Raw genomic sequence first — 15,004 nt, 5'->3', positions numbered from 1 at the left:
TAGAATTCCCTGTTAGAAACTTGCTGAAATATGGTCAGTAATGATAATAAAACTTACATAACACTTTCTAGGTACCAAATTATCCTGTAAGAGCTTTACATGTATTAACTCATTTAATCTTAACAAAACCCCCTTTCTGTTATCAACTCCTTTTACAGCTGAAGAGACAGAGGCAGTTTCTGAGTAACCTGCTGCTAGGGACTGAATTGTGTCGCCTTCCCCAAATTCCTATGTTGAAGCCCTTACCTTCACTGTGATTGTATTTGGAGGTAAGGCTTTAGGAGGTAATTAAGGTTAAATGGAAATAACGGTGGCGCCATAATGCAATAGGATCAGTAGCTTATAAGAAATGGGAGAAACTCCTTCCCGCCCCCAAGCATGCATTGAGAAGAGGCCATGTGAGAACTCAACATGAAAGTGGCCATCTGCAATCCAAGGGGACCCCCCTTAGCAGTCACTGACCTTGCTGACATCTTGATTGCAGACTTTCCAGTTCCCAGAACTGTGAGAAAATAAATTTCTGTTGTTGTTTTTCATTTTTAAGATTTATTTATTTATTTATTTATTTATTTTAGACAAAGAGAGAGCAGGGGAGGGGCAGAGGGTGAGGGAGAGAGTGAATCTCCAGCAGACTCCTTGCTGAGCCTGGAGCCTGAAGTGGGGAATGATCCTGACCCTGACATCATGACCTGAGCTGAAATCAAGAGTTGGTGGCTTAACTGACTCAGTCACCCAGGCACCCCTAAATTTCTGTTGTCTAAGCCATCCAATTGATAGCATTTTGTTATGGCAGCCTGAGCTAAGGCATCTGCCTAAGGTTATAAAACTAGGAAATAAGGTTATGAAAGTAGGATTCTAGGAAACTAGAGTCCATGTTCTTCACCACTGGTTTATACTGTATTAAAAGAATACCTATTTGATCATATTTTCTTCCAAGATTACTTTTCTGAAGTTTGTCCACATATATGTTTGTAGTTCTATAAGGCTACACCCAGACCTCTTCATTTACACTTGTATTTTAGAGCTGTATGTTTTATGTTTTCACCTATTGGCCAAGCCATTGCATTGTGTTCTATACCATTTCATGGTGTTCTAGCATACTACTATCATATATGATAGTATATATATATTTCATACACTGAAAGGGGACTTTACCTTTGTTTTCAAAGAATAGACACATATGAAGAGATCATTGATAAAAAAAATTAAAATGTCTGGTATATGTTTTCATAAATGCTAAAATAATATTGGAACAGGTATTACTAGATTTATCTATTTTTTTTTAAATTTGGTTCCTAGAGTAGATAATATGGTAAAAAATGTTAAGCCCCTTCTGCCTAAATAAAAGTATAACTATGTTTCAATACTTGGAGTTCTAGGAAAACCAATTACATCCTTAAAAAAGCTGGGCTCAAAAAAAAAAAAAAAAAAAAGCTGGGCTCAAAAGGAAGATGTGCATAAGATTGGTGCATAAGACAAAGGGGTAATTCCATGTTTGGTATGATACCTTCTTTTAAATAGTAGTGGATCAGCTGGCAGGTACATTTTTCTGCCAGTATCAGAAGACCAGACTATACTAGCTTAATCAGATAGCGGTTTATTGTTTCATACAAGAAGTCTAGGGACAGGAAGATTAGGGTTAATACAGTGATAAGTAATGCCCTCAGGAGCAATACTGTCTTCTTTCTGGTCTCAACTTTTTCAGCATGAAGCTTTGTTCTCATACCCTCTCCCTCATGGTCCCGAGATGGCTACTGTATTTTCGAGTTGCATTTTCACCTTCTTGGGGAAAAATGAAGGGCTTAAGAATTTTTTTTTCTTTCTTTTTTTTTTTTTTTAAGATTTTATTTATTTATTTGACAGAGAGAGAGATCACAAGTAGGCAGAGAGGCAGGCAGAGAGAGAGGAGGAAGCAGGCTCCCCGCGGAGCAGAGAGCCCGATGCCGGGCTCGATCCCAGGACCCTGAGATCATGACCTGAGCCGAAGGCAGCGGCTTAATCCACTGAGCCACCCAGGCGCCCCAAGAATTTTTTTTTTTTTCTTTAGTGAGACTGACTTTTGCTTGGGAAAGGGTGCCCTCACTGGTGTCTTTAGTCTATACTTCATCAGCCAGAATTATGTCCCAGAGCCACTTCTAGATGCAAAAGAAATAAGAGGTGAAGTATTTGGCTTTCCAGCTTTTATTTTATTTTTTAATTTTTTGAAGGTGGGGGGAGAGGGAGAGAGAGAGAATCTTAAACAGGCTCCACACCCAGCACAGAGCTTGATCTCACAACCCTGAGACCTAGACCTGAGCCAAAAAATCAAGAGTTGGACATTTAACCACCTGAGCCACCCCAGCACTCCTGGCTTTCCAGCCTTACAATAAGGGAAGAAAAGTGGAGTAGTGATTGAGAATATGCGTTAAATTAGTCAACGTATATTATTGTTTACCATTAGTATTAATGACTTACTCAGCAATTAATATGTGGAGAGTTGCTGCTATATGTACTTCCTTGTCATAAACTCTTAGAATTGGAAACGATCTTACAGGTCATTTTATCTCCGAAACAACATCTTTGTGTCATTTTCTTTTCTTTTTTTTTTTTCAAAGATTTTATTTATTTGACAGAGATCACAAGTAGGTAGAGAGGCAGGCAGAGAGTGGGGAGGGGGAAGCAGGCTCTCCACTGAGCAGAGAACCCAATGCGGGGCTCGATCCCAGGACCCTGAGATCATGACCTGAGCCGAAGGCAGGGGCCTAACCCACTGAGCTACCCAGGCGCCCCAAAGCAAAACTTTTCAATGAGCTTTTAGCATATGTTCATGGTGACACAAATTTGGATAGTCCTTGAATAAAATTATGTTTTAAGATATAACTCCATAAGGAAAAAAAATGATGTTATATAGACTGTGACACTACCTTTAGATATTTCCCCCAACCCTAATTTTATGCTGAAGTGAGTGAGTAATTGTTCTTGGTGTTCTGAAACAGAACTGAAATACCACATGGAGGTTTTTACAGGTAAAATGATTGCTTCTACAATTTTCCTGGGAAATTTAAACTGTTTGGAAAGATCCAGATTTCATGCTTTTAGCCAGCTTATCTGATTTCTGCCATTGCTGCGTCAGTGTCTGCACAGAGTATAGCTTCTCTCCTAAAGAACGTGAGCCATGAACAGATAAACTGCCCGATGAGGCCATATTCTCAACAAAAGCTTAAAGCGCTGGATAATGGGCAAAGGAATTGAAAAGATACTTCGCAAAAGAAGACCTACAAATAGGCAGTTAGAACATGAGAAGGAGCCTAGCCTAAAGTTTCTCATCAGAAATGCAAGTTAAGGGCGCCTGGGTGGCTCAGTGGGTTAAGCCGCTGCCTTCGGCCCAGGTCATGATCTCAGGGTCCTGGGATCGAGTCCCACATCGGGCTCTCTGCTCAGCAGGGAGCTGCTTCCCCCTCTCTCTCTGCCTGCCTCTCTGCCTACTTGTAATCTCTCTCTGTCCAAAATAAAAAAAAAAGAAATGCAAGTTAAAATTACAACAAAATACCTCTACACACCCCTGGAATAGCTCAGGTTAAAAAGACTGTTAACCTCAAGTCTGGGTGAGGATGTGGAGGACCTGGAACTCTCATGCATTGCTGATGTGAACAGCCAAACAGTAAGGCAGTGCCGTAAAAATCGAACTTTACCGCTACCCTATGACTCAGCAATTTTGTTTCTAGGTATTTGCCCAAGAGCAGTGAAAATTTATATCTACAAAAAGATGTAGCTGAGGGGCGCCTGGGTGGCTCAGTGGGCTAGGCCTCTGCCTTTGGCTCAGGTCATGGTCTCAGGGTCTGGGCATCAAGCCCTGCATCAGGCCCTCTCTGCTCAGTGGGGAGCCTGCTTCCTCCTCTCTCTCTCTGCCTGCCTCTCTGCCTACTTGTGATCTCCATCCATCAAACAAACAAATAAAATCTTTTTTAAAAAAAAAGATGTAGATGAATATTCAAAGCTGCATTTTTTTAATGTATAATAGCACAAACTGGAAATAACCCAAATGTCCATCAACAGAAGAATAGTGGTATATTCATAGAATGGAATGCCACTCAGCTGTAAAAAAAAAAAAAAAAAAAAAAACTACTGATACATGCAACAACATGAATGAGTCTCAAAACATTATGTGGAACGAAAGAATCCAGACACAAAAGAGTACTTAGCTGTACGATTCTGTTTATATGAAGTTCAAGAACAGGCAAAATTAATCTACAGAAATCAGAGTGGAGACACCTGTGTGGTTCAGTTGGTTAAGCAGCTGCCTTAGGCTCAGGTCGTGATTCCAGCGTCCTGGGATGCAGTCCTCCATCAGGCTCCTTGCTCAGCGGGGAGCCTGCTTCTCTCTCTGCCTCTGCCTGCTGCTCTGCCTGCTTGTGCTCTCACTCTCTCTCTCTCTCTTTGACAAATAAGTAAGTAAATAAAATCTTTTTTTTTTTAAGATTTTATTTATTTATTTGACAGAGATCACAAATAGGCAGAGAGGCAGGCAGAGAGAGGAAAGGAAGCAGGCTCCCTGCTGAGCAGAGAGCCTAATGCAGGACCCTGGGATCATGACCTGAGCCAAAGGTAGAGGCTTTAACCCACTGAGCCACCTAGGCGCCCCAGTAAATAAAATCTTTAAAAAAAAAAAAAAAAGAAATCAGAATGATTGCCTCTCACTGGGGATATTGACTGGAAAAGAGCACAAGAAAGCTTTCAGTGGCCATGGAAGTATTGCATATATTGATTTGGGTGATGGTTACATGAGTGCATACATTTGTCAAAACTCATTGATCTGTATATTTTATTCATATAATTAATTTCATTCAGTAATTAAATTAAACTCATTCAATAATACATATTAAAATAAACCTGTATATATTTTTAAAAGACAGGTGGATATTATTATTTGAGACCACACCAACACCCTTTCATATTTGCCACTAAATGGAAAATAGAAGAAAATGCATTAATGGTTGTTCCATTTGTCTTACTGTTCAACTCCTCAAGAAAGCACTCAAATCAAAATAATTGTGTTTCTGATCTTGTTCTGGTCCCCTGTGGAGGTAATCTGAGAAAGCTTGGAGTTCATTAGAAGTGTTTCATTTTCAAGAAGTTTATCAAAATGCAGAAGAAATCAGTAATGGAAGAGGTATTTTTTAAAAAGGAAAAATGTTTTATTCATCCCAGATCTCTTCTAAAATATTTTTCAGGGTTTTACGCGTACAAAGTCTTAGAGCTGCCATGAGTCATGAGATGGAAATTTTAGTGTACCCTGCAATTCCTCACTGAACTCTAAACACCTCACTGAACAACACCAACTCGGAATTTTTCTAACAATAGGCTTAGAACTTAAGCATAAAAGATATAGACTAGGGTCATTTCCATACCTTCTGCTTTCAAAACCACTTGACAGCCCTGAGCTGTAGTGCTGGGTTTCTGTCGGACAGATGGTCTGGAACTGAGGTCTTGTGAGTGGGTACACACAGACCTCTTGATAAAGCTTAGGGAATGCTGGAGCCCTCCCACCTCCACTGCAGCCCTGCTGTTAGGTCCTGTGTGGATGCAAAGTAAAAGGAGTTACCCTTGAAATCCTGGTGCAACCTCAAACCTGAATCTAACCACAAAAATGCTCCAGATCCTTCCAGCTCAGCTCAGACCTCCCCTCTGCAAGCTTCATGAACATAGACCAGGTGGGAGGGTGCCCAAGTACTCTCACAACTCAGCGGTCAGGAAGGTCTAGTAGGCTCAGCTCCAGCATCCAGACCAGCACCACTCCCTGCCTCAACTGGCAGGGCCTGGCCACCACTGTCGAGTTGCTGAACCATCAATCTCATCCAGCCCTTCATTCCTCGCTAAGTCTGAAAACATAAGAAACCCATACTTTCCAGGTCACCTCACATTCTCTCAAATCTAACCCCAAGTAGTTCTTTATGTCTCCTTTTATTCACTCCTCTCCGACTCCTCCCAAATTCTGAACTTCCTCTCTGCCTTCTGGTAGTTACCCCACAAAATTTCCTCCATCCTCATCTTTGAAACTTTCACTTTTTTTTTCAATTGACGTGTAGTTGACACACAGTATGACGTCAGTGTCAGGTGTACAGCCTAGTTATTTGACAAGTCTCTACATTACGCTGCTCACAAGTGTAGCTAACATCTGTTGATAAGGAAAACTGTACTCTAAGATGGCTGACCAAACCAGCAAGGGAATTCCAGTCCCTGTCCCAAAGCCTTTCCAGGTTCTTCTTTCCTACCCTGTTTCCTGCGCACACCAAAAGTATCAAGTATGTGGAAGTAGATGGGTGTAAATTCCCCTCCCTGCTTGTGCTCAGGGCTCAGATCTTTGGAGAATAATCTTGTCTGAGCCTACTGTTGTTAAATAAACCTCCGATCCTCCAAAGTCTCTGAGTGTCGCTTGGTTCTTCTGCCAGGATCCAGTCCAGGTTCCATAACATTGTCACCAAACAATGATATCATGGACTATATTCCTTATTCCATACCTTTTATCCCCATGATTTATTGATTTGATAATTGGAAGCCTGTATCTGCCACACCCCTTCACCCATTTTACCCAATGTTCTACCCCAGTCCCCTCCGGCCACCACTTTTTTGTTCTTTATATTTATAAGAGTTTGTTTCTGCCTTTTGTTTCTTTGTTTATTTGTTCATTCTATTTTTTAAATTTCACATACAAGTGAAATCACATAGTATTTGTCCTTCTCTATGTGACTTATTTCACCTAAGGTAATACTCTCTATGTCCACCCATGTTGTCACAAGTGGCAAGATCTCATTCCTTTTTGTGGTGAGTAATATTCTACTGTATATAAATACCACATCTTTATCCGTTTGCCTATTGATGGACACTTTAGTTGTTTCCCTCTCTTGGCTATTGTAAGTAATGCTGCAATAAACATAGGGGTGAATGTATCTTTTTGAGTTAGTGTTTTCATTTTCCTTGGGTAAATACCCAGTCGTGGAATTGTCATAAGGTAATTCTGTTTTTAATTTTTTTGAGGACAGAAAGCCTGGAACTGAAGTCTTGTGAGTGAGTATAGGCAGACCCCTTGATAAATCAAGGGTCTATGTCATCCCAGTAGTTCATTTTTGCTTTTGCTTCCCTTGCCAAGAAGGGATATCTAGAAAAATGTTGCTATGACTGATGTCAAAGAAATTACTGCCTGTGTTTTTTTCTAGGAGTTTTATGATTTCAGATCTCACATTTAGGTCTGTAATCCATCTTGAGTTCATTTTTGTGGATGACATAAGAAAGTGCTTCAGTTTCATTCTTTGGCATGTAGCTGTTCAGTTTTCCCAGTACCATTTATTGAAGAGACTGTCTTTTCCTAATTATATATTCTTAAAAAAAATTTTTTTATATATATTTATTTGAGACAGAGAGCATGAGCTGGGGGAGGGGCAGCAGGAAAGGGACAAGTAGACTCCCTGCTGAGCATGGAGCCCAATGTGGGGCTCAATCTCAGGACCCCAAGATCATGACCTGAGCTGAAGTCAGACACTCAACCCACTGAGCCACACAGATACCCCCCTAATTGTATTTTCTTGCCTCCTTTGTCAAGGATTAATTGGCCATATGATCATGGGGTCATTTCTGGGGTCTCTATTCCATTCCATTAATCTGTGTGTCTGTTTTTGTGCCAACACTATACTGTTTTAATAATTGCAGCTTTGTAGTATACCTTGAAATCCAGCATTGTGATATCTCCAAGCTTTGTTCTTTCTCAAGATTGCTTTAGCTATTCATGGTCTTTTGTGTTTCCATATAGATTTTGCTATTATTTGTTCTAGTTTGTGAAGAATGCTTTTGGAAAAAAAAATGCTTTTGGTATTTTGATAGGGACTGCACTGAATCTATGGGTTGCTTTGGGTAGTTATAGGCATTTTAGCAATATTAATTCTTCCAACCTATGAGCATGGTACATATTTCCATTCATTTGTACTGTCTTCAATTTCTTTTACCAAAATTTTATAGTTTTCAGAAAACCAGTCTTTCACCTCCTTGGTTAAGTTTATTCCTAGGTATTTCATCCTTTTTGGTGCAATTGTTAATTGAAGTATTTTCTTAATTTCTCTTTCTGCTACTTCACTATTAGTGTGTAGAAGCACAACCGATCTCTGTGTATTACTCTTGTGACCTACTACTTTGCTGAATTCATTTATGAGTTCTCATAGTTGCTTTGTGGCATCTTGAGGGTTTTCTATGTATATTATCATGTTATCTACAAATAGTGACAGTTTAACTTCTTTGTTACCAATATGCCAATATGGATGCCTTTTATTCCTTTTTTTATTTTGTTTTGTTTTTTGTTTTTTGGTCTGATTGCTGTGGCTAGGGCCTTACGTATTATCCTGAATGAAAATATGGAGAGTGGAATCTTTGTCTTGTTCCCAATCTTAAAAGAAAAGCTCTCAATTTCTCGCCATTGATGTAGCTGTGTGTTTCTTATATTGCTTTTATTATGTTGAGGTTCATTCCCTCTAAACCCAGTCTGTTGAGAGTTTTTATCATGAACCGATGTTGAATTTCTTCAAATGCTTTTTTGCATCTATTGAGATAATCATATGATTTTTATCCTTCATTTTGATAATGTGGTATATCACATTGATTGATTTGTGACTATTGAACTGTACTTGCATCTCCAGAATAAATTCCACTTGATGGTGGTGCATGATCTTTTCAATATATTGTTAAACGAGGTTTGCTACTATTTTGAGGATTTTTGCATCTATGTTCATCAGGGATATTGGCTTATAATTTTCTTTTCTTTTTTTAGTGTATTTGTCTGGTTTGGGTATCAGGGTGATGCTGACCTCACTAGAATGTATTTGGGAGTTTTCCTTCCTCTTGTATTTTTTTGAATAGCTTGAGGAGAAAAGGCATGGACTCTTCTTTTATATTTGGTTGAATTCACCTGTGAATCCATCTGGCTCTGGACTTTTGTTTGTTGACCACTTTTTTTTTTTTTTTTAAGATTTTATTTATTTATTTGACAGAGAGAGATCACAAGTAGACAGAGAGGCAGGCAGAGAGAGAGAGAGGGAAGCAGGCTCGCTGTTGAGCAGAGAGCCCAATGCGGGACTCGATCCCAGGACCCTGAGATCGATCCTGAGCCGAAGGCAGCGGCTTAACCCACTGAGCCACCCAGGAGCCCCTGTTGACCACTTTTTGATTACTGATTCAATTTTGTTATTACTGGTTGGTCTGTTCTGATTTTCTTTCTTCCTGATTCAGGTTTGGAAGATTGTGTGTTCCTAGAAGTTTATCTGTTTCTTCTTCTTGTCCAGTTTGTTAGCATATACTTTCTTATAGTAGCCTCTTATACCTTTGTATTTTTGTGGTGTCAGCTGTTCCTTCTGTTTCATTTCTGATTTTGTGTGTATGGGTCCTCTCTCTCCTTTTTTTTTTTCTTGTTAAGTCTGGCTAAAGGTTTACCTATTTTTGTTTATCTTTCCAAAGAACTAGCTCTTGGTTTCATCCATCACTTTCTAAGAAACCTGTCCCTCCCTTGAAGACCCTGCTTCTTCTGCAGTCTTCCTGCTCCCTCATATTACTGAAGCTGGCAGGGTGCAAGATACCTTCATTTCTTTCTGTTGCTGCTTCCCTCCCAGCTCTGACTCTCAGGTCATTAGACCACCACTCATCATAGTCTTCCCCAGGCCCCAGTCACTCTCCTTTGTTCTTTGAAAATGCTAGCCCCAGTCTTTGTCAGTTTGTCCATCACTTCCCTTTGGGTAATTCTTGGTGATTTTAATCTTCACATGGATGATGCTTTATACCCTTGTTTCTAAATTCCCTGACCTCTTCTCCTCCAGCGATCTGATCTTTCCCTCCCTACCTTGGCCACTGACTCCAGTGATCATACCCTTGAGCAAAATTCCTCAGCAGAGTAGCTTATACTGGCTGCCTCCAATTTACCGCCTTCCATTCTCTACTGAGCTGGCTAATAAAGGTTTCATCATACCACACCATTGAAACTGCTCTTGCCCAGCTCCCCAGTGATCTCCAAACTGCTAAATCTGTTTGAGTTTCAATATTTTATTAAAATAGCACATTTAACCAGTTAACCAAGACTACACTAACAATCTCTCCCTGGCAACACCCCACCCCCAGAATATGCAGCACAACACAGGAGTGAGTTCAAACATCCTTGATCATGAGAATCCACAGAAATATAAACCATGTTATGTGGCTAAACACACTGAGGGCCTCCCCTTGCTCTTAGGACAGAGACCAAATCCTTAAAAGGATGGTTTGATTCCTAGCTGTCCCTACAGTCTCGTTCATGGCACTCCACTGGTCTTTGACATTGAATGGGCTGCTCCTGCTTCTGGAAATGCTCCTCCCCTCCCTCCCTTTCCTTCAGAACAACATTCAGTGCCCTCTGAACTGGCTGGCCAATTCCCCTGTTTTGCATGGTCATGGTATCACATAAACCCTGATGGATCACTTGACACACGTGGAGAATCACACATTTAATGTTGTCTTCCTCACTAGATGACAAGTTCCATGAAGGCAGTGACCACATCTGCTTTGACTCCCCACTGTGGCCAAAGCTCCAGCACAATGCCAGGCACATGGTTGATCCCAATAAAGACATGTTGAAGAGAAGAAAGAAGGCAAATGGCTGGGCTCTCATCCATCACTGCACCTGTAGGACCTGGTTGTGCTCTCTGATACACAGCAGATGCTCACTCCGTGTTCTGAATGAATGAATGAATACATGTGTGGGTGTTTTCAGATAGCCTTTGGCCAGGGAGAAGTAGTAACATACCTAAGTCATAAACAATTTTAGGATAAGCTAAACTGGTTTGGGTAATAAACCCCTACATGTCAAGGCTTAACACATACAGGTTTTTTTCTGGATAATAGATTATATTTAAAAATATTGGTAGTTGTGTTAAGGGTGATAATGGCAAGATCGTTATGCTGATCACCAGCCTATTTGTTCACAGATAACTCTCTCTGACTTTGCCCTTTTCTGATCTGCATCCCCCCGGGGCTCACCTCCCATCTTCCCTTGCTGTATTAGCCTGCTCCGGCTGCCATAACAAACTACCATAGATTGGGTGGCTTATAAACAACAGAAATTTACTTTCTCACAATTCTGGAGGTTGGAAGTCCAAGGTCAGAGGGCTACCAGAGTTGGGTTCTGAAGAGAGCACTCACTCCACCCCCCCACACACCACCCACGTCCCCATACTCCCACCCCACCACCCCCATCAGGCTCTCTGGTCAGCAGGGAGCCTGCCTCCCCTTTTCTCTGCCTGCCTCTTGTCTACTTGTGATCTCTCTCTGTGTGTCAAATAAATAAATAGAATCTTAAAAAAAAAAAAAAAAGATTCTCTCTTTCCTGCTCCTTCTGCCCCTCACCCGCTCTCATGCTCTCTCTCTTAAAAAAAAATAAAAATAAAAACAAACAAAACAAGAGGATGTTAGATGAGAGTGAAAGAAAGTTGGCAAAACGCTAATAATGCCAATAATAAAATTGGGTGATGAGAATGGGAAAGTTCATTTTACTATTCTCTGTACCTATGTGTATGTTTGAGATTTTCCAGAGAAAAAATATCTCTTAAAATGCAGTGATAAAATAGTGATTTTTATTTCCTATATGATTTTTATACTTAGTTCTCTGAAAATACCTTGTATATCACTCCTTTCTAATTTCACTGAGAAAACTTCAGATGTCTCTAGAACTCTGCTGAAGAAAATCCAGCAGGACTACTCATTGGTCTTACTATTCAGTATTTCAACAGAAAAGACAATGTGCTTGAAAACTAATTTTTTGTGAGAAAATTCTGTAACAGTAAGTGAAACAGTAGTCTACAATTTACTAACTCCCTCTGTTCTCTGTTTAGTATTCAACAAATTTTAACCAATAAGATATCCTTGACTTCTTCAGATCATTCAAATATAAAGTGTGCTTAGCTCTTGTTGGAAGGATAAAGACCCTTTTGCTTTTCCTTCCAGTAGAGGGCTTCTATTAAAAGAAAAAAGCAAAATCTTTTCTATGGAAAGATTTATGTTAGAAGTTGAAGAATAATCTGGCTTTTTTGGATATCCTAATGCTAACCTATTAGTCTGCTTCAGAACTTACATTCAATATACAAAGTATCTTGTTTCTGAGATCACATCATGTCAAGTTATATTATTTCATAATTCTCCATCCTCCAATACATGTGCTATTGAGCCATGCAGAAAACTGTGGATTGTAAAAGAGGGCCATGTTCTCTCTAGACACCTTGCTTCACTATTTTCCTTATCGTAGGATGTATTTTCAATGTTAAAAATCTGTAGAGAAACAAACCAAGCCTACCATATCACTAATTTAACCTAATTTTTTAATGTTCTTTGAGTTTCAAATGTCATATGACAGCAGAGCACTTTAAAATTTAAGAACATACATATCAGGGATGCCTGCATGGCTCAGATGGTTAAACATCTGCCTTCAGCTCAGGTCCTGATGATCAGAGCAGAGCCTGATTCTCTCCTCTCCCTCTGCCATTCCCCGACTTGTGCTCTCTGGCTCTCTCTCTCTGTCAAATAAATAAAGTCTTAAAAAAAAAAAAAGAAGAAGAAGAAGAACATACATATCAGAAGTAATGCTTTCAACCACATGCTGCAAAATGTAATGGAAGACGTGGGTAAAGAGCATTGTTTTTTCTTTATTATGACAAAATTAGTCATAAAAGATAGTAAAATACATTCTTGGTTTCCCCACCATAAAAGTTTTTTGTTTTTTTTTTAATGAAATATCTCCTCTTTCCACATGACAGAGTTTACTCTCTGTTTTTATGGCACAATGTTGTAAATCATTTCGTTGGACTAGTTTATCGTTAGAAGTTGTGCTATCGCTTACTTAACACATCTATTCTCTCTGTCTTCCAGCTGCACCAGACCCCACAACCTCCCAAGATCACATGAAACCCTGAGTTGGCTGCTCTATGCCAGGTGAGCATTTCACACAGAAGTCCACCTTCTTCCACATTGCTTAGGTCCCTCTTACCTCCTCTCTGCATATCAGAAAAGCATAATTTTTTATTAAGTCTTGATGATAGATTTGGCATTTAATTTTCTAAAGAACCTACTTAAGAATCAACACTGATTATTTCTGTTTTCAGACAATGAGACCAAAGCTCAGAAAGGTTAAGTAACTTGCTGAAGATCACACAGCTAGGCCTCCCTAGAGCTGAGATTCAGCTCTCCCAGGGGGGGCTGGAATTAATGCTTGTAACCTTTGGGTCACATCTCCAATTCAGGTTTTCTGGTATTTTTCCCCACTGGCACAGGGTATCCTGAATGTACCCAGCCCTTGGCTCTGCTTCTCAAGCTAAGGATACAGTGCTGTTCTTTAACTGGATCTGGAGTTACTGTTTCATCAAGGTGGGAAAAGCCCTAGACCCTAATTGTTAGTAATCATACAAAGTGTTCCATTTTATTTTTTAATTTTTTAAGATTTTTTAAAAATGTATTTATTTGACAGAGAGAGAGATATCACAAGTAGGCAGAGAGAAGGGAAAGCAGGTACCCTGCTGAGCAGAGAGCCCCATGTGGGCCTACATCCCAGGACCCTGGGATCATGACCTGAGCTGAAGGCAGAAGCTTAACCCACTGAGCCACCCAGGCACCCAAAGTGTTCCATTTTAAACAGACCTCTTTTTTGTGTGTGCAGGTGGGTAAAACTTAAAAATAATGATACTCTGTTTTAAATTGTCAGTAGGCAACATGTAGTTATTATATAATTTCTAAACTTGGTGTTCAAATATTATCTAAATTGTGTTCTCATCAGTCAGATAACTTTTAGTGAATACGAGAGTGAAGGTGTTTTGTTTTTTTTTTTACACAGATGGTCTGTGGGATTACTGATTAGAAAATAAATAAACCTAAGAAAATTTCTCTTAATGACAAAACTAAGTAAGAAAGGGTTAATTTTGTGCTGACCAATAAGGTAGCCATGGGCCACATATGAGCTAAGCTGAGCATTTGCTGAGCATTTGAAATGTGGATAATTTGAATTGAGATGTATATGTAGTTAAGTGTCAAATACAAACATATTTTAAAAACTCAGGACATAAAAAAGGGATGTAAAATATCTTATTAACAACTTTTATATCAATTACATGTTGAAATGATACTTTGCATATACTGTGCTAAATAAGAAATGGTTTTTAAGTTAGTTTCACTCATTTTTTTCTTTACCTTTTTTATTGTGGCTACTAGAAGACCTGAAATTCCATGTGTGATTTTGCATATTTCTATTGGACAGTGCTAGGTGAAGTGATGACTAGAGATAAAGGAAAGTATTAGTCCAAGTGGAATCAAGCAGTTCATAGCATGCACGTTCGTCAGTAAAAAGTATCCCCCCCCCCATAAGGTTAAATATTCATGTCATGACAGTTCTACCATTTTCTCAAACTTCTGCCCTGTTAAATTGCCATTGTATTCATAAAAACCACAGGAAAACGCATTTCCTCCTGAAGAGCGAAATCAGAGTGATTTTTCACTACTCAGAAATGTGGCCCCAAGAACAAAAAAAAGCACCAACATTTCTTGTGTGAGCTTCAAAGCCGATGGTGTGGCCTCTTCTGAGCCGTGGTCCCTGGTGTGGCTGATCCAACTCTACCATAGGGGTGATGGCTTACAGCTCAGCAGTGCAAAGCCAAAGGGCACCCACGAGGTCATTACATAATTCTTGGTAGCGTGAGGCCAAGCGTGTATCTTCTCTGGGGAACGGTGGGCAGGCTCTGACAGGCAGACGGAGGCGGTCATGACGATGTTTTGACAAGAGTGTGTGCTAGAGGTTGTTTGTTTGGAAAAAGGCTGACCGGCTTTTTTTCCCCCTCCTCCTTTCTCTCTCTCTTTTTCCCTTTTAAACTCTGGCATAATACTGAATGACTTTGTTTTTAAGCTGCCTTAGCCTTGCTTTGTGAAGAAAAAGCGTGAGTACTCTTTCCCTGTAGGACACATGTGTTATTTTTGGAGCAGAGGT

General features: G+C 39.8%; 1 long non-coding RNA gene across 1 annotated transcript; it reads left to right on the top strand.

Annotated features, from left to right (window-relative positions):
* The first annotated feature begins 180 nt into the window (after positions 1 to 180).
* LOC123939737 lies at positions 181 to 13,408 on the top strand. Its single transcript, XR_006817962.1, has 3 exons — positions 181 to 269; positions 12,904 to 12,966; positions 13,305 to 13,408. It is a non-coding gene; the product is annotated as an uncharacterized LOC123939737 (long non-coding RNA).
* The last annotated feature ends 1,596 nt before the right edge of the window (positions 13,409 to 15,004 follow it).

This window comes from Meles meles, chromosome 4, assembly GCF_922984935.1.
Source record: "Meles meles chromosome 4, mMelMel3.1 paternal haplotype, whole genome shotgun sequence".
In the NCBI taxonomy this organism is placed as follows: domain Eukaryota; kingdom Metazoa; phylum Chordata; class Mammalia; order Carnivora; family Mustelidae; genus Meles; species Meles meles.
This window is presented reverse-complemented; position numbering and strand designations above follow the sequence as displayed.